Source organism: Gracilinanus agilis, chromosome 3, assembly GCF_016433145.1.
Source record: "Gracilinanus agilis isolate LMUSP501 chromosome 3, AgileGrace, whole genome shotgun sequence".
NCBI lineage: Eukaryota > Metazoa > Chordata > Mammalia > Didelphimorphia > Didelphidae > Gracilinanus > Gracilinanus agilis.
In genome coordinates this window covers 141,484,196-141,501,592 of record NC_058132.1, presented here as the reverse complement: position 1 = coordinate 141,501,592, position 17,397 = coordinate 141,484,196, and positions in this window count along the sequence as shown.

Below are 17,397 nucleotides of genomic sequence, written 5' to 3'. Positions count from 1 at the left end.
GTTTTTGATCTACCTAGCTTTGGGATCAGTACCATATTTCTGTCAAAAAAGGAGTTTCGTAGAACACCTTCTTTGCTTATTATGTCAAAGAATTTGTATAGTATTGGTATTACTTATTTTTTGAATGTTTGATAGAATTCACTTGTGAATCCATCAGGCCCTGGCAATTATTTCTTAGGGAGTTCTTTGATGGCTTGTTCAATTTCTTTTTCTGATATTAGGTAAGTATTCTATTTCTTCTACTGTTAATTTAGGCAATTTATATTTTTGTAAATATTTATCCATATCACCTAGATTGCTCTCTTTATTGCCATATAATTGGGCAAAATAGTTTTGAATGATTGCCTTAATTTCCTCCCCTTTCGTCTTTGATACTTTTAATTTGGTTTTCTTCTTTCCTTTTTTAAATTAGATTGACCAGGACTTTGTCTATTTTATCTGTTTTTCAAAATACCAGCTTCTAGTCTTATTTATTAATTCAATAGTTCTTTTACTTTTGATTTTATTATTTTCTCCTTTGATTTTTAGTATTTTTAATTTAGTTTTCATCTGGGGATTTTTTATTTGTTCACTTTCTAGTTTTTTAAGTTGCATGCCCAATTCATTAATCTCTGCCCTCCTTAATCTGTTAATATAGGCATTCAATGATATAAATTTTCCCCTTAGAACTGCTTTGGCTTCATCCCATAGGTTATGCTAAGAAGTCTCACCATTGTCATTGTCTTGAATGAAATTGTTAATTGTTTCTATGATTTGGTTTTTCACTAAATTATTTTGGAGAATCATATTATTTAATTTCCAATTAGTTTTTGGTTTTCTTCTCCATGTATCCTTGCTAATAACTATTTTTATTTCATTATGATCTGAAAATGTTGCATTTATTATTTCTGCTTTTTTGCATTTGTTTGCCATGTTTCTTTGCCCTAGTACATGGTCAATCTTTGTGAATGTTTCATGTGCTGCTGAAAAGAAGGTGTATTCCTTTTTGTTCCTATTTATTTTTCTCCATATATCTATTAACTCTAATTTTTCTAGGATTTCCTCTTTTATCTCTTTCTTATTTATTTTTTGGTTTGATTTATCTAGTTCTGATAGGGGAAGGTTGAGGTCACCCAGTAGTATAGTTTTGCAGTATATTTCATCCTGAGCTATACTAGCTTCTCCTTTAGAATTAAATTAAATTTAATATAAATTAAATTAGAATTAAATTTAGAAATTAAATTTCCTTTAGAAATGTGGATGTTGGGGGCAGCTGGGCAGCTCAGTGGATTGAGAGTCAGCCCTAGAGAGGGGAGGTCCTAAGTTCAAATCCGGCCTCAGACACTTCCCAGCTTTGTGACCCTGGGCAAATCACTTGACCCCCATTGCCCACCCTTACCACTCTTCCACCTAGGAGCCAATACACAGAAGTTAAGGGTTTAAAAAAAAAGAGATGTGGATGCTATACCATTTGGTGCATACATGTTGAGCACTGATATTTCTTCATTGTTTATATTGCCTTTTATCAGGATGTAATTACCTTCCCTATCTCTTTTAATCAGATCCATTTTTACTTTGGCTCTGTCAGAAATCATTTTTGCAACTCCTGCCTTCTTTTTCTCAGTTGAAGCCCAATAGATTTTGCTCCAGCCTTTCAATTTTACTCTATATATGTCTGCCTGTCTCATGTGCGTTTCTTTTAGACAACATATGGTAGGATTTTGGTTTCTAATCCACTCTGCTATTTGCTTCCATTTTATGGACAAGTTCATCCCATTCACATTCAGAGTTATAATTATCAACTATGTATTCCCAGACATTTTTATTCTCTCTCCTTGTCCTGCCTTTTCTTCTTTCACTATTTCCTTCTATACCAGTTTTTTGTTTTTAATCAGTTTCCCTGATCCCCTCCCTTATTGTACTTCCCTTTCTCCTCTCCTTCTTCTTAGTCCCCTCTTATTATTCTTTAGCGTCTTTTTAAGCTACCCTCCCTCCCTAGTGTTGCTTCCCTCTCCAGTAGTCCTTTTGTTATCCTTCTACTTCTCTATAGGGCATGAATCAATTCTCTGCCTCAATGGATCTGATTGTTATTCCCTCTTCAAGTTAATTTCAATGCACTTAAGTCAGTGATTCCCAAAGTGGGCACTACCGCCCCCTAGTGGGTGCTGCAGCAATCCAGGGGGGTGGTAATGGCCACAGATACATTTATCTTTCCTATTAATTGCTATTAAAATTTTTAAAAATTAATTTACAGGGGGTTAAGTAATATTTTTTCTGGAAAGGGGGCAGTAGGCCAAAAAGTTTGGGAACCACTGACTTAAGTATTAAGTATTTCCTCTCTCCAAACTCTTTACCCTTCCAGTGTATTGATCGTCTCTCCTGTTTGCCCCGTCCTATACAGTTTGTCACTGTTCCCTTTAAGTAAATTTCTTCTAGTTACCCTGTTGATGATAACAATTTTTAATATTTACCAATATCTTCTTTTCTTCAAGGGATACAAATCAATTGAACTTATTGGGTCCCTTAAAGAAAATATTCCCCCTCCCCTCATTCTCTTAATTACCTTATGGTGACTCTCTTGAGTTCTGTGTTTTGGCAGCAAATTCTCTGTTTAAGTATGTTTTTTTCTTTATGAATGCTTAGAAGTCTTCAATTTTATTGAATGACCATACTTTCCCCTCCAAGAATATGGTCAGTTTTGCTGTATAGTTGATTCTTGGTTCTAGACCTAGTTCTCTTGCTTTCCAGAATATTGTATTCCATATCTTCTGGTCCTTCAACATAGATGCAGCCAGATTCTGTGTTAGCCTAACTATGGTTCCCTGGTATCTGAATGACTTCTTCTTAGAACCTTGTATTATTTTTTCCTCGTTGTAGTTTTGGAATTTGACTATAATATTCCTGGAACTTGTCAGTTGTGGATTAAATGTAGGAGGTGATCTGTGGGTTCTTTCAATTTCCACTTTTCCCTCTTGTTTGAGAATGTAAGGGCAGTTTTTTTAGATAATTTCCTTTAGGATGATGTCCAAACTTTTTCTTTTGTCATGATGTTCTGGTAGATCAATAATTCTGAATCTGTCTCTTCAAGATCTATTCTCCAGATCTTTGGTTGTATCAATGAGGTGTTTCATATTCTCCTCAAATTTTTCATTTTTTATTTTGTTTTATGTATTCTTACTGCTTTATGAAGTCATTTGCTTCTGGTTATTGAGTTCTTTTTTTTAAAGACTGAATTTCATTCCTGGCTTTTTGGTTATTCTTCTCCTTCTGGTCTGATTTTCTTTGTAGATCATCTTTTGTCTTCTTTGCTTCATTTTTGAGCTGGTCAAGTTTGACTTTTAAAACTTTATTTTATTGTTTTAGTTCATGTATTTCCTTTTTCAAATTGTCTTCAGACTCTCTTGATTGCTTTTTGAGTTCCTGAAGTTCTTGAGTTAATTGAATTTTCAGATCTTCCAAAGTCTGTGTCCAATTTTTGGAGCTTCCTCCTCTTCTCCTTTTTCACTTCCTGGAAAGAAGCTGTCAATTGTAATTTCTTTTATCTTTTTCTGTTGTTTACTCATATTTTTTCCTTTTCTGTTCTGCTGGTTTAAGCAGATGGATTTAATGAGCTTTGATGAAAGGTCTTCCCCCAGCTGGCAATGGAGGTTTGTAGTTACATTCTCTGAAGTCTATGGAGGAGGGGTGTTGGAGTTTCCCTGCCCTCTGAAGACTTCTTGTCTATCCAATTAATGGGATTAAGCCTATATTAGTCTGTATTGCTTAATGTGCCCTGAGGCTAAACCCTCAAGAGAAAAAAAAAGAGGGAGGAGGGGACAAGATAGAGTGTTTTTGCTGAACAGTCCAGCAGTAGGGTCCCCCTGCTCTGTCCTGTTGTTAGATTTGGTCCTCTTTCTTCTCAAAGAGATTTTTTTCTATCTCAGTGTGGATTTCCTTTCCTCTTCCTGGTTTTCTTTCCTCTCGGTGCGCTCTGTTCTCTATTTCAGTCTGGTAAAGCCAGTAGGTCTGAAGTTTTGCTCTATCTAAGCTGCAATCTTCTGAATGTTTTTTATGTGTTTCTCTGGCTTTTTCCTCTAGCTACTTTCCCGTGCCTGTGTTCAACTCCCTTAGTCAGGCACCAACAAAGTCCTCTCTCCATGTAGTGGGTCTGCTCACCCAGAGATTTCAGAGACTGCTAGAGACTCTACAAAGCCCATGGGGGGTGGTCCTAGGATTCCCCTCCTATACCCTCAGACCCAACAGTTCAAGAATTCAAGCCTTTTTCTTGGTGTACTTCTTGAGCTGTCCAGCAGTAGTATCCCCCTGCTCTGTCCTGTTGTTAGATTTGGTCCTCTTTCTTCTCAAAGAGCTTTTTTTCTATCTCAGTGTGGAAAGAGTGTGGAGGTTTTAAGATTTGCTCCATCTAAGCTGCCATCTTCCCAGAATCCTCTATAGTTTTAAGAAAGAGGGATTTTAAAAAAAGAATATGAAGTGCATAAGAGGGAGTAACATAAGACTGTGTAGGTAGATTGCTACTAGTTAATAGAAAGCATTAAATTTTAGTCAAAGGAGACTGAACTTTACTCAGGAAGCAATAGGGAGATAGTGAAGTATTTAAGCAGAAGAATGACTGGATCTATGAACCAAAGTTTGACAGTCATATAAGTGATATTGTTAGAGATTGGAAAGCATGGAGGCAAGAACACCTATTAGGAAGCTACTGTAATAGTGGAGGCAAGAGATTACAAGGAGTGGTAATGAAGATAGAAAATAGAGAATAAATAAGAGAAATATTTTAGAGGTAGAATAGAAAGAACTGGGTAAATCCATATGAAAAATGTATTCTGTATTTCTTATGATTCCCTAGATACCTAAATAGACCAAAACTGCCTTGTAAAAGCCAAATGAGTTTTTCTATGACTTCTGGTGCCATTTGTAGAAATTAGAGAAAGAAAAGACATATGAGTCTGCCTACTTCTTCACTCCCACCCCAAATTCCTGCTGTATATAGCCTCGTGTTTATCCAATCACATTTTAAGTGACTCTCATAATGACATAGTGAGTCCCAAGAAAGTGTTTCTATTATATCATTTTACAGCTTGGAAATTTTGGAGGCTTTTTTGATCATTTTCCATGTCCTGATTTTTCCTTTTTACAAGTATATAAAATTTCTACACCTGTATCTTTCTATTTCCTCTGTAAATATTATTATAGTCAAGGTTCACTAATTAATATTCTGAGAATGGGATATTCTATGTAATTGAATTTTTTTATTTACTAAAATTTGACCAGAAAATCCTTCTGGTTTCTGACATTGTTGGAAAAAAAACCTTTCTAAAATCCTTTAGTTTTCTTTCTTATATTCGTGAACACAATACTCCATAAGGGACAGAAATGAATCTTCTTTTCACAACCGAGGGCCTTAAAGTGCCTCTGGGTCAGCGGTCTGCTGATGAATGATCATTGAGCAGCATGCTAAATAGATAAAGGCTGAGGAAATTGGGTTAAATATAGAATATTTGGGGAAATTGTTTTGAGTGAATCCCTGCTATCACCCTATTATTCCTTAGTTATTTGGTTCTTTTTCCCTAAAAGCAGAATGCATGAAAACAAAATCCAGTTAATTTGGAATTGTGGTTATTACAGGGTCAAATTGAAATTCAACAAACATTTAGGAAGCAATATGTTCAAGGACCTATGCTATGTTCTGTGTATATGTAGGTGAAAAATGACACTGTCTCTGTCATGAAGGGGCTTGTATTTAAGTTGTGTCTGTGAGTGTATATGAGAAACTGATTGACATACAGACAAGACAGTTAAAAGTCAGAAAGAATGGGATTAGTTGCATGAGAAAAGTCAAATAAATTGCCCGAAGAAGTTCAAACAGAGAGTGATCTCTCCCATTTAGGAAGAATCAGAGGAGGAAGGATAAAAAGAGGGAAATATAATGGGGAGACAATACTAGACCTGGAGAAGAAGGACAAATGTGCAGAGGCAGGGAAGGGCAAAATTATGTAAAAAAAAAGAAATAGTCCAATTTGCCTGAAATATGCAGTAGATGAAAGAAAGTACTATGAAAGAAGAATAAAATGTCTGTTGCAGAGGGTTTCTAACACATGACTAAAAGGTTTGTGTACTATTATATAGTTAATAGAAAACCACTAAAGGTTTTTAAGCTTTAATAGAGTTAGCATAGTCAAATTGATGTATTAGAAAGATTGTGTTACTTGAGTGAAGGCAAGATTGTAAAGAGAAGAAATTAGAGAAAGGGAGAGTAAGCTGAAGACTATCACAGAAGAGGTAATAAGTATTTGAAACAGAATGGTGATAGTGTCATTTGTTGTTCATTCTTAGTTTGGAGGAGAACCAATATCAACTGGAAAGTTAATTTAAGCAAGGCAGATTTGCATGAAGTTGTCAATCTCACTCTTCTTCCAGAGTCATCAAAGTCTAATAGCAAACAGAAGAAGCATGACTTCTGATGATTTGGGATGCATTGGATGACCTTGGCATCTTTGATGTTTAACTAAGCTCTAAGAGCTCCACATTGCCTACTTTAGTCACCTCCACGACCAATGGACCAAATTGTTCTCATTGCCCATTCTGCCAGGAGAAGTCTTCACATGCTGGGGGTAGACACCACCCTAACTCACCAATGGGTCTGAGGCCTGTTGGTCACCCTCAATGTTGTTTAGTCCATCTGCCAAGATGAGAGGGGCAGTAATAGATGTGATCAATATTCTAGTGATCGAATCAATAGTACTTGACAACTGATTGGATGTGTGGGTTGAAGGAAAAGAAAATCAAGAATCACTCAGATTTTTCAAAGATAGTGATAACAGCAATAGAAATTAATTTTCAGAGGGGAAATATATATGTCCTGATTAAACTGAATGTGACCACAAATAAACTCAATATTTCTAGTGATTAAATCAATCAATGAAAGAGAGAGAGAAAGAGAGAGAGAGAGAGAGAGAGAGAGAGAGAGAGAGAGAGAGAGAGAGAGAGAGAGAGACTCTAGAGGTGACAAGAGGGGATTCTTCTTATTTTCACTTCACAAAGAAAAGAGTTTGCCACTTTTATATCCTCTGATAGTCACAACAGCAGGTAGGGATGCATCCATTAGAGGCAAATGGTATCTCTGAAGGAGTCCATCTTACTTTTGAATCTTCCCTCTTCTCCATGGGGTTTGCAATGTTTCTGTGACCAGATCACCTGTTAGTGTTCAAAGTGTTCAATATTTAAGTGTTCAATTAGTATTTCATATATCTGACAAGTACTTATTGATCACCTAGGGTGTAGGGTACTGTATGAGGTACATGATCTTAAAAATCAAGGACATAACCCATGTTCTCTGGGAGCTTATGAGCTAGATAATTATTATAACAAGCACCTGCTGTATTCCAGGCCTCGTGCAAAGTGCTTTACAAATATTATCTTGTTTGAACCTCACAATGATCCTGGGAGGTAGGTGCTATTATGTTTCCCATTTTACAGTAAAGGAAACTAAGGCAAACAGAGGTCAAGAGACTTCCTTGTCCAGAGTCACACAACTAACAAGTATCTGAGACTAGATTTAAACTCAGATCTTCCTGACTCTAGGACTAGCACTCAATCCATTGCTCCTCAAAGCTGCTTCCTGAAACATCTACAAACATTTCGAAAGGGCAATTCAAGGTACTCCTTTATTGACTGGTTGGATAAACCTATTAGACATATTCTTTGGCAAACTATGAGACAAGCTCTATTTTTGTAAAGTTAGCCAAAATAAGGGATGTAGAATGGATAAGAGAAGGATATTGTTGCCCCTTAGTGCCTTACTTCCCTTAGAATATTTGTTATTTGTCTGGTGAAAACTTAGGAGAAGCTATAGACAAGAATCACTCAGAATGGACCATAACCTGCAGCAATGGGGAAGGAGCAACCAAATTAATAAGAATGCAGATCCGTTTTAGTATTTTGGCATCTGAAGTTTGTGAAGTTCTTTATATAAATGATTTCCTTTGATCCCCTAAATATGCCCTCTGAGGAAAGTATTGTAGGTATTTTTATCTCCATTATGTAAATTGGAAAACTTGGGCTTAGGGAGATCATACAGCTTGCCAATGGTCACAAAGTAAGTGAGAATGTAAAATCCAGTGGAATTGCTTGTTGGCTGTGGGAGGGGTGTGGGAGGACGGGAGGGAAAGGACGTGAATCATGTAACCATGAAAAAATATTCTTAATTAATTAATTAAACTTAAAAAACAAAGTAAGTGAGAGAAGTGGGATTCAGACATAGGTTTTTCCTGACTCCAAGTCCAGGGCTCTTTCAATTATCTCCTGCTCTCCTTTCCAGGGAAGAAGTCATCCAGCCCCATCCTTTCCACCTGCTACTCTATCCTGACACTGCATCAGTTTCTTCCTTTCTTCAAAAATACAGGTGACAGACAACAGCAGACATTTGTCTGCCACCCTCCACCAAGCCAAGTAGACAGTAAGAGATAATCTTACTGGTAATTATATAAAAAACAGAGTGCTTGGCTTAGCATGCTTCTTCCCAAAGGATCATGAGAGCCAGTACCATAAAAGGATTTCACCAACTGGAGTAACTGAAAACCTGAAAATGGCTGGAAAGTGCTGGAAGAAGAATGTGACCCAGAAAGAAAAATGTATACATTTTTCCTTCTCTTTCCCTTTTTCCCCTCCCCATAGTAGGCTGTTGGGGAAGTCAGTTATTAGGGGCAGATTGTCAAAAAAAACATTGTCTCTAATATTTAGCACAGTGCTTAGCACATAGTAGGTATTGAATATATGTTTATTGAAAGAATGAAGTAAGGAGCAGACCACTTGTCCCCACCTCAGTCTGTGTGTAAGACTTTCTTCAATTTTTTTGTTCGAGTTTCCTTCCACAAAGTGATTAATATGGAAAAATATTTTACATGATTGTACATGTAAAATTTATATGAGACTGCTTATCATAATTCGAGACTCGAAATTCTTTTTAAATGTTGGAAATTGTTTTTACATGTTACTGTGGGAAATTAAATTAAATTTAACATTTTTTTTGTATAAGGGAATTTAGGTATTGTGTCCATTCTCAATGCCAAAACTGCTGTAGCTGCCATCTCAGCCCCATCCCAATGAAGAAAGAAGTTGGGAAAGTTTCCTTATTTACAATAAGTAGCTGTACTGGGAAGTCACATCTGAGAAAGGTGTTAGAGTAAAATTACAGACACTACTTCCCTCAAGATATGGGGCAACCCCATTTTTAACCTTGACTCCTAGGCTTCCTCAGTGGGTTTCAGAGGGTAGCACTGAGCCTGAGCTGTTAAGAACATTGGAAGAAAGGTAAGTCCACCCTGAGAAAGCTGGTCACTAGCCTATTCAGGTTGCCTGGAGAGAGATGCAGCATTTGTTCTCTTTGTCGGTCTATCTATCTGTCTTATGTCTGTCTCTCTGTCTCTTCCTCTCTCTCTTATTCTCTCCCTCATTTTCTCTCTCTCTCATTCTCTGACTCTCTCTTTCTTCCATCCACACAGTAAGTGTCCAATAAATGTTGATGATGAGGATGTTGGTGCTGCCTTTCATTTAAGATCCAAAGTGCTTAGAGACTCCCTCCTAGCATTTAAAGGTGGGGGTAAGTCGGACCTCAGTTTTTGTTGATTAAGCTGTGAATCTAGGATAAATTGCATCTTCTTTTTTCACCTGACACATCCAGTGAGTTTGGAATTATTTCCATCTCTGGCCCCTAGTTCGCTTTCATTTTGTTGTCTTCATGCTGGAACAGAGAGCTTCTGGAAGCCAAAATAATGTCTTTAAAAATGGTCTCTGTCAGATGGAGTCCAGTCTCTGCTTGTGGTTTGTCATGACACCTTTTTGTCAGCAGACTACCAATCATTGTCGTTTCCTTGCTGCCAAAAGCCCTCTAAATTCTTCAGAGAACATAATCAGCAATAGAACTGCCTTCACACCACTGCTTTCCAAATATCATGGTCTCATGGAACATAATTACTACCTTGTACTCTTTCTTAACTAGATATTCTTCCTCAAATATTGATTAAATTTACTTAAATACTGCTACCTCATTAATCATATACTACCTACAAGCCTAGTATGGGATCAATATTAATCTTCCCATTTTACAGATGGGCAAAATAAATGACAAGTATGGCTCACTGATTAGAATTCTGGACCTAGAGTCAGGAAAGCCTGAGTTCAAATTCTACTTCTGACACTTAATAGCTATGTGGAAAAATCACTATGGAAAAAATCATTTATGTCTCTGGGCTTCAGTTTCCTCATCTACAAAATAGGAATAATATCTGTTATAATACCTACCCTCCCCATTCTTCAGCCACAAGATTGTTATGAAATTCAAATGAGATGCGATATATATAAGCATTTTTTAAAACTTTAAAGTATTAGAAAGATGGCAGTTTTTATATGTTGCCTTATCTGTAACCCTCTAGGAGCTTAATGGTGAAAAAGGAAGATTTAATTCTAACTCAGCTCACTAAAGAGCACTATCAGTCCCTGGATTGTCCTTGTTTGAATGGAAATGATTATTTGGACTAGTTATGCCAACTGGCATTCCTCAGTCATGAGTGTCTTGCAAGGAGATAATCATGGGCTTTTCAAGGTCTTTATATCTCAATTTAGTTTTTCATTATTTCCAGCATCTTCTTCAAATTATTTCCACTTCTCCTATTTCCAGAAATCCGCCTTTTAAAGCATTCAGTCAACTCTTTGCTGCCCTTGCAATATTCCTGCTCTTAATGGCTTTTTTGGCCATCCTACATCTGACCCCACATAGAAGAGTCCTATGCAAATGGAAAGATGTAGAGCCACTGGATAAAGGCCCTGTTTGGTACTAGACAGCCCATTTCAGATACCAGCCTCCCTTTTCCCCACTGACTCCCCAGCGTCTTCTCTTCTTGGCAGATACAAATATATTGGTGAATACCAGATCTGAAGTACATGTCAGAAGGAGAACTGAAAGATTCAAAACGAGTCACTTCCCTTAAGGGTATCTTATCAAGAGCTCATAGCTCTGGGTCTGGAGCCAGGAAAACTCAAGTTCAAATCTAGGCTCATACCTTAGCTGCGTGACCCTGACAAGTCACTTAATCTCTGTCTGCCTCAGTTTCCTCAACTGTAAATTAGAGATAATCATAGCACCTACATCAAAGGGTTTTTTGAGATAATATTTGTAAAGCTCTTAGCACAGTCCCTGGTACATAGTAGGCATTTAATAAATGCATATTTCCTTCCTTTAAATCATACTTGAAAACCTAGATGGTTTATATTGGAAGCTTTTATTGCTCCCTTTCAATTAATCAACAAACATTTATTAAGCCCTTATTATCTTCCAAGCTACCATGTGAGACATTCGAGGTGCTGGCACAGAACCACCCAGTACGGTATGGCTGAATCAAAGAAGTCACTGTACTTTAGGAACAAAGGAAAAGCAAAGTAGCATAAAGAAATGTGAGCTGTACAAATCCAGTGACATCTCCATCCTTAAAATTCTAACTACTTGGGCCAGACCTGGGATAATAGAGTCCCCCTAATAGACATTGGACAACTGTACACATGGTACCCTGAGCCAACATTGTGGCACCATGGTTCCTCTTCAAAAATGAAGGATGAACAACAGTGTTCCATGTACTACGCAAAACACGTTACCCTAAAATAGATCCTTTGAGAACAAAGAATGTGCATTTTCTCCAGCCCAATCATACCTGTCCCCCATTTTCTAGAGAAAAGAAGAGAATGGGCACCATATAATATAGCAATAGTCCATCAGTGAGATCTGGGAGGCTTGGGGTTCCAGGTAGCTGAGCTTATAAACCTCTAGGTGTCTTAGCACAATAAATTGCAGCAGGCTCCTTGTAGCTACTCCAAAACCATTTCTCCATCTCTTATTTCCCCCTTTTGCTGACATTGCAATGCTCCCTTTTTCCTCTGACTCTTTTGGCTAACCCAGGATCACTTCACAATGGATGAGTCCCCAGCTCCTGAGCCTCCTCTTAGGAGCCATTACGATCCTGGTCCCACAGGGCTGAAAATTGAGGCAACTTAGGCAGCATCCTAGAAGATGCTCTGGCTAGAAAAGGTGATAGGTGGCTAGGAACAAGTGTATTTTGCCATGTCGTTTGAATAAACACAATGCTTAGTCTTGTTTTCAAGGGATAATTTTTTTTAACATTTACTTCTGGAAAGTTTGGAGTAAATGTCCTTATTCCTGTAAAAGATGAATCACCAGAGTATTGAGAATTAAGGTTTAATTGACAAGGGGGGCGCAGTCGTCCACTTGCCTGATCCTATCCAGCAATAAGACTTAAACACTAGGAATCCCCAACTCACCCCAGCAGTTATACACTCTAGCCAAAACCAGAGGTGGATAAAAATGAAGAATATGCCTAATTCTCTGTGGTTCTTAGGACAAGTGACTTTTATCCTTCATGTGTGTTGTTTTCCAGTTGTTTCAGTTATGTCTGACTCACCAAGACTCCATTTGGGGTTTTCTTGGCAAAGATACTGTACTGGCCTGCCATTTCCTTCCCCAGCTCAATTTACAGATGAGAAGACTGAGGCAAAATGGGTTAAGTGACTTGTCTAGAGTCACAGAGCTCATCTGAGGCCAGATTTCAACTCAGGAACATGAGTTCCTCTTTGTGGGTAGCAACATGCGTTTTGTTAGTTCAGGAGTGTGATTTGTGCAGATATATTTAATTTAACTATAGGCTTACTTCTTCCTTTTGTTATGTTATGTTTTATTTATCATTTTATGTTGGTATTATTTATAATGTTATTTATTACATTATTATATAAATGTATATAATATAAGAAATAAGTATTACTTATTATATTATGTTATATATCATATAAATATATGTAATATAAGAAATAAGTATTATTTATTATATTATGTTATATATTATTATATAAATATATGTAATATAATAAATAAGTATTGTTTATTATATTATGTTATATTATATTTATGTTATGTATCAGTGGGCTCTCATTTCATGAACATAGCATAATGTAGTCAAGCTCACCAAAGAAGTAAAAGAAATAACCAAATATCTTAAAATAAATCCTACATGAGCTGTGTGTCTGTGGCTCTTTCCACAGTTAAGAAGCCCTTACCTAGTCTGTGGGTATTTCCCAAACTTAGGAGTTCCCACACTTTGCATGCTTGGATTGCAATCTTGTCACTCCTTCCAGGAGGATCAAGGAATTGTCTTTGATCTTCTTTTCTGCTCATAGACAGTGGGAGAGACTTGGGACATGAGACAATGATTCCCCCTTCAGTCACTTTTCCTTCATCCCAATTCCTTCCCAAATTTAACCTTTCAGGCTTGCCCTCATTGACTGCTCTTTAGCACAACTGCTCACCAGTTAAGCGGCACAGGATTCTGATCACTCCTTTCAACTTGTTTATTATTATTATTATTATTATTATTATTACTATTATTATTATTACCATTTTATATAGTGCCTACTATGTACTAGGGACTATACTAATCGCTTTACAAATATAACTCACTTGATCCTCATGAAAAAAAAATGGGAGGCAGGAAGATATTATCCCCATTTTACAAAGGAGGAAACTGAAGCAGAGGTTAAGTGATTTGCCCAGGGTCACATAGTAAGTGTCTGAGACTGGATTTGAACTTCTGACTCCAGACCCAGGTCTCTAACCACTGTGCCACTTAGCTATCTAATATGGTGGGAAAGTGGAGTCAAGGGATGATGCAATTGTGGAGTAGAATTTCTCCCTTGTCTGTCATTCTTCTCTTCAAATGTCATCCTCCCATTTTCCAAATGTCTACTCCATTTGGTACCCTTGCTCCCCTGGCCACCAAAAGCTTGATCAGTACATCCAATCCTTTCAAAAACTTTATGGGAGGAACAATCTTAGGCCAGGCAGCTGACAACTATTAAATAGACCATAAACATATTTCCCATTTCAAAGGACTTGTCTGAATTCACTAAGCGAGTTAGTGAACAATTCTGAAACATACCCTGTATTTCTGTTCTCTCTCATTTCAGGGCTTTTCTGGTCTCTTGACCTTTCCAGTTTCTTGTGATCACAGTCAATTTTGGGATGTAGAGCGAACACAGATCACAGTGGAGACTAAGACCCCTTAGAGAGAACTTTTCCAACCCAAGAGATGCCTGGGTCATTTCTAGAGTTGTTGAAGCTAATCTTTTGTTTGTGCATATTCAGTATATCTTTTGGATTATGAAATTAAAGTTGCCTTGAAGTTTTTTTTTAATGTACTTCTGCAGGAACTCTATAAATACCCTGGCTAATTGGTAGGGCATTTATAGAATTTTATAGGGTTATTTTTTAAAGAGGTTATTTTTTTATAGAGTTCCTGCAGAAGTACATGGCAAAGTTGTATGTGCTTACAATGAATTGAAAAAAAACCACACACACACTTCCCTGGCTCAAGAGAATAGCAATTGGGACACTGAGAAATTATCTACAAAAACACACGACAGAAGCAGACATTTGCAAGCTTAATCAGCCCAAGACAGGGATTCCAGCCTTGGGGTAATTCATGGGTAACTCCAGGTTTGAAGATCACCAGGTTTGAGATCTTATGGATAGGATCTTCTAGAGAGAAAGAGGAGTTTCCAGATGCAGCATGTTCCCTGTAGAAAAAAAGAGGCTCATCTCCATAGTTCTTGAATATTGTTCCACTTGGAGAACAAAGCTGGTGATTTATGGCTAGGTCCCAATTAGTTCAAATAATGAATCCTCTGATTCTCATGTATTTGAATTTGCACTATTTAAAGTTAAAATTATGTAAAATATGGTAAATAGTTCCAGCCCCATGGAAATATGCAGTACAAACCTGAATAATGTAACTACTTAAAAGAATTCATTATTCTCACTAATAAGGGGCCTAGCTAAGAATGAAGGTACTCTAGGAAAAAGTTGGCTTAATTAGCAGAAACCACTCACACACAAACACACAAATGTGTCATAAGTTTAGAACTGAGAGGAACTTTCTTTTCAGTAATTTTTCAGGTGTGTCCAACTCTTCAGGACCCCAAATGGAGTTTTCATAGTAGATACTAGATGGTTTGTCATTACCTCCTCCAGCTCATTTTACAAATGGGGAAACTGAGGCCAACACAGTCAAGTAACTTGTCCAGAGTCCTACAGTTAGTAAGTGTCTGAGGCCAATTTTGAATTCGGGAAGATGAGACACCCTGATTCCAGGCATGGTGCCCTATCTACTGTGCTATCTAGCTGTGTCGCTTGTGACTAAATCATAGAAAATGAACTCTTGGATCTCTTGGTATTATGGCGAACAAAAAAAAAAAAAAGAGGAGAGTGGGCATTGGAAGAGTCACAGAAAAGACAGTGCTAATGATTGAAGGAGAAAGAGCAGTAATCAGAGTTGGTGAGGGACAGCAGATTTTTTTAACTCAGGGACAGGAGAGCTCACAGAAAAGCCAGAAAGGTTTTAATAGTTTTAGCCTCTAATGAAATAATAAGTTAAGACCAAAAAACAAACAAGCAAACAGCAATAGCAGCAAAAAAACTCAAATCAAAACAAATCAAAAGAAGAGAAAAACACAGCTGGCAGATATAAAGCACTTAATAAATGCATATGGATTGATTAGAGAAAATTCAAGTATCTCCATCATCCTCTCTCACTCTCTTGAAGACTGTGAGTGTGAGGAAGATGGTTATTAAAGATTCCACAAGAAAGATATTTGTTTTAAATTCACTCAACTATTATTTTAGGCATAGGGAACTGATCAATCATCCCTGAAATGAGATTATTGGTATATGTGAGATAAAACTATAAGAGAAAGAGACTGATCTTATAAACCATACAGAGATCCAATTGAATTTTGTTTGACACATTTGATTTGCCAAAGCTTACCTCATAATATCTACAAAGGAAATGCAATTAGAATATTCCTAAATTCGGGTCCAGTTTACAGGTCTACATCTATTAGGTTACTTAGGATCCTCTCCCTTGCCAACAACTGAAAAATATTGATTGTTAGAAAAAGTCAGAATTTTTACCTCCTTGTAAAATTCAAGCACATTATCTTTTAATGAAGGTTAGTGATGGCAGTAATAAAAAAGAGAGGGTCTCAACTAAGAAAAACAAATTATTCTAGTTGATAATAGAAATTCAAACATAACCCAAATTCATGGATTTACTCATTGGTGTTCCCTCCTAATGGAACATTGACCCAAACTGACAAAGAGAAGCAAAAAACAGTCCCTGCCATCACATATCAAAAATAATTGCTTCTTCTCTTTCATAATTCTGAAGTATCCCGATAGCAGTCAATTATAATAATTATTCCAGCCTGGTTACCTTCATAAAAAATATGGACAAATTCCTTGTCTTTGAGATATAAATCACCTTTGTCCCCTAAGATAGACATCATGACCCGTGAATATTTATAGTCCATGTAGTTATCTAAACAAAAATGCCAATTAAGTAAAATAAAGTATTAGTATTATGCATAAATCGTGGCTTTGGACAGCATATTTTGAAATACTATAAGCAGTAGAGCAGAAAAGATTCAAGAATTGGACTTAGCCTAGGGTTATCACCTAGCTCTATTTACTAACTGTATGACTGTGGACTGCTAATCTCCCTGAACTTCAGTTTTCTTATAGGAAAAATAACCAGTAAGAGTTGAACCTATTAACATAGAGCATTTTCAGCAGACCTTCCCAAAATCACCAATGTCCCAGTTGTGGTTATACGTTAGCTCTTAGGTCAATGTCCCATTAGGAAAAATAACAGCAAATCCATGAATTGGGCTTGCATTTAGACTTCTGTTGTCAACTAGTTTTTTTTTTTCTGAATTGAAATCTTGATTTATTACTGTCATTACTATCTGTCACGAGGTTGTTGGGAGGAAAGAGTTTTGCATGTGCTATATAAAGGTGAATGATTACTATTCTAAGTGGGGAAGGAAAGCTTTTTGAAGGAAGTAAAATTTCATAAGCTGCCTGAAAAAAGAAATGTCAATCTAGCAGGTGAGAGCCTTCTGTGCACAGCTATGACTTGGAGAGGACACAGAGATAGAATTGATTATGTGTAACAAGCATCTAAGTAAAGTTTTTCCTTGTCTCCCTTTCCCCCTACAGATACTTCCCTCTTCCCACTGCCCTCATCATCGTTTTTTTATTTGTATTATATATTTATATCTAACTATATATTTATATACATACTATATATACATATATGAGAAAGAAAGAGAGAGAAAGAGGAAGAGAGAGAGGTAGAGGGAAAGAGAGAGAAAAAGGAAGAGAGAAGGAGGGAGAGAAAGAGAGGGAGAAAGAGGGAGGAAGAGAGAGAGGGAGCAGAGAGAGAGGGGCAGGGAGAGAGAGGGGCAGGGAGAAAGAGAAGAAGGAGGAGGAGGGAGGAGGAGGAGGAGGGAGGAGGGGGAGGAGGA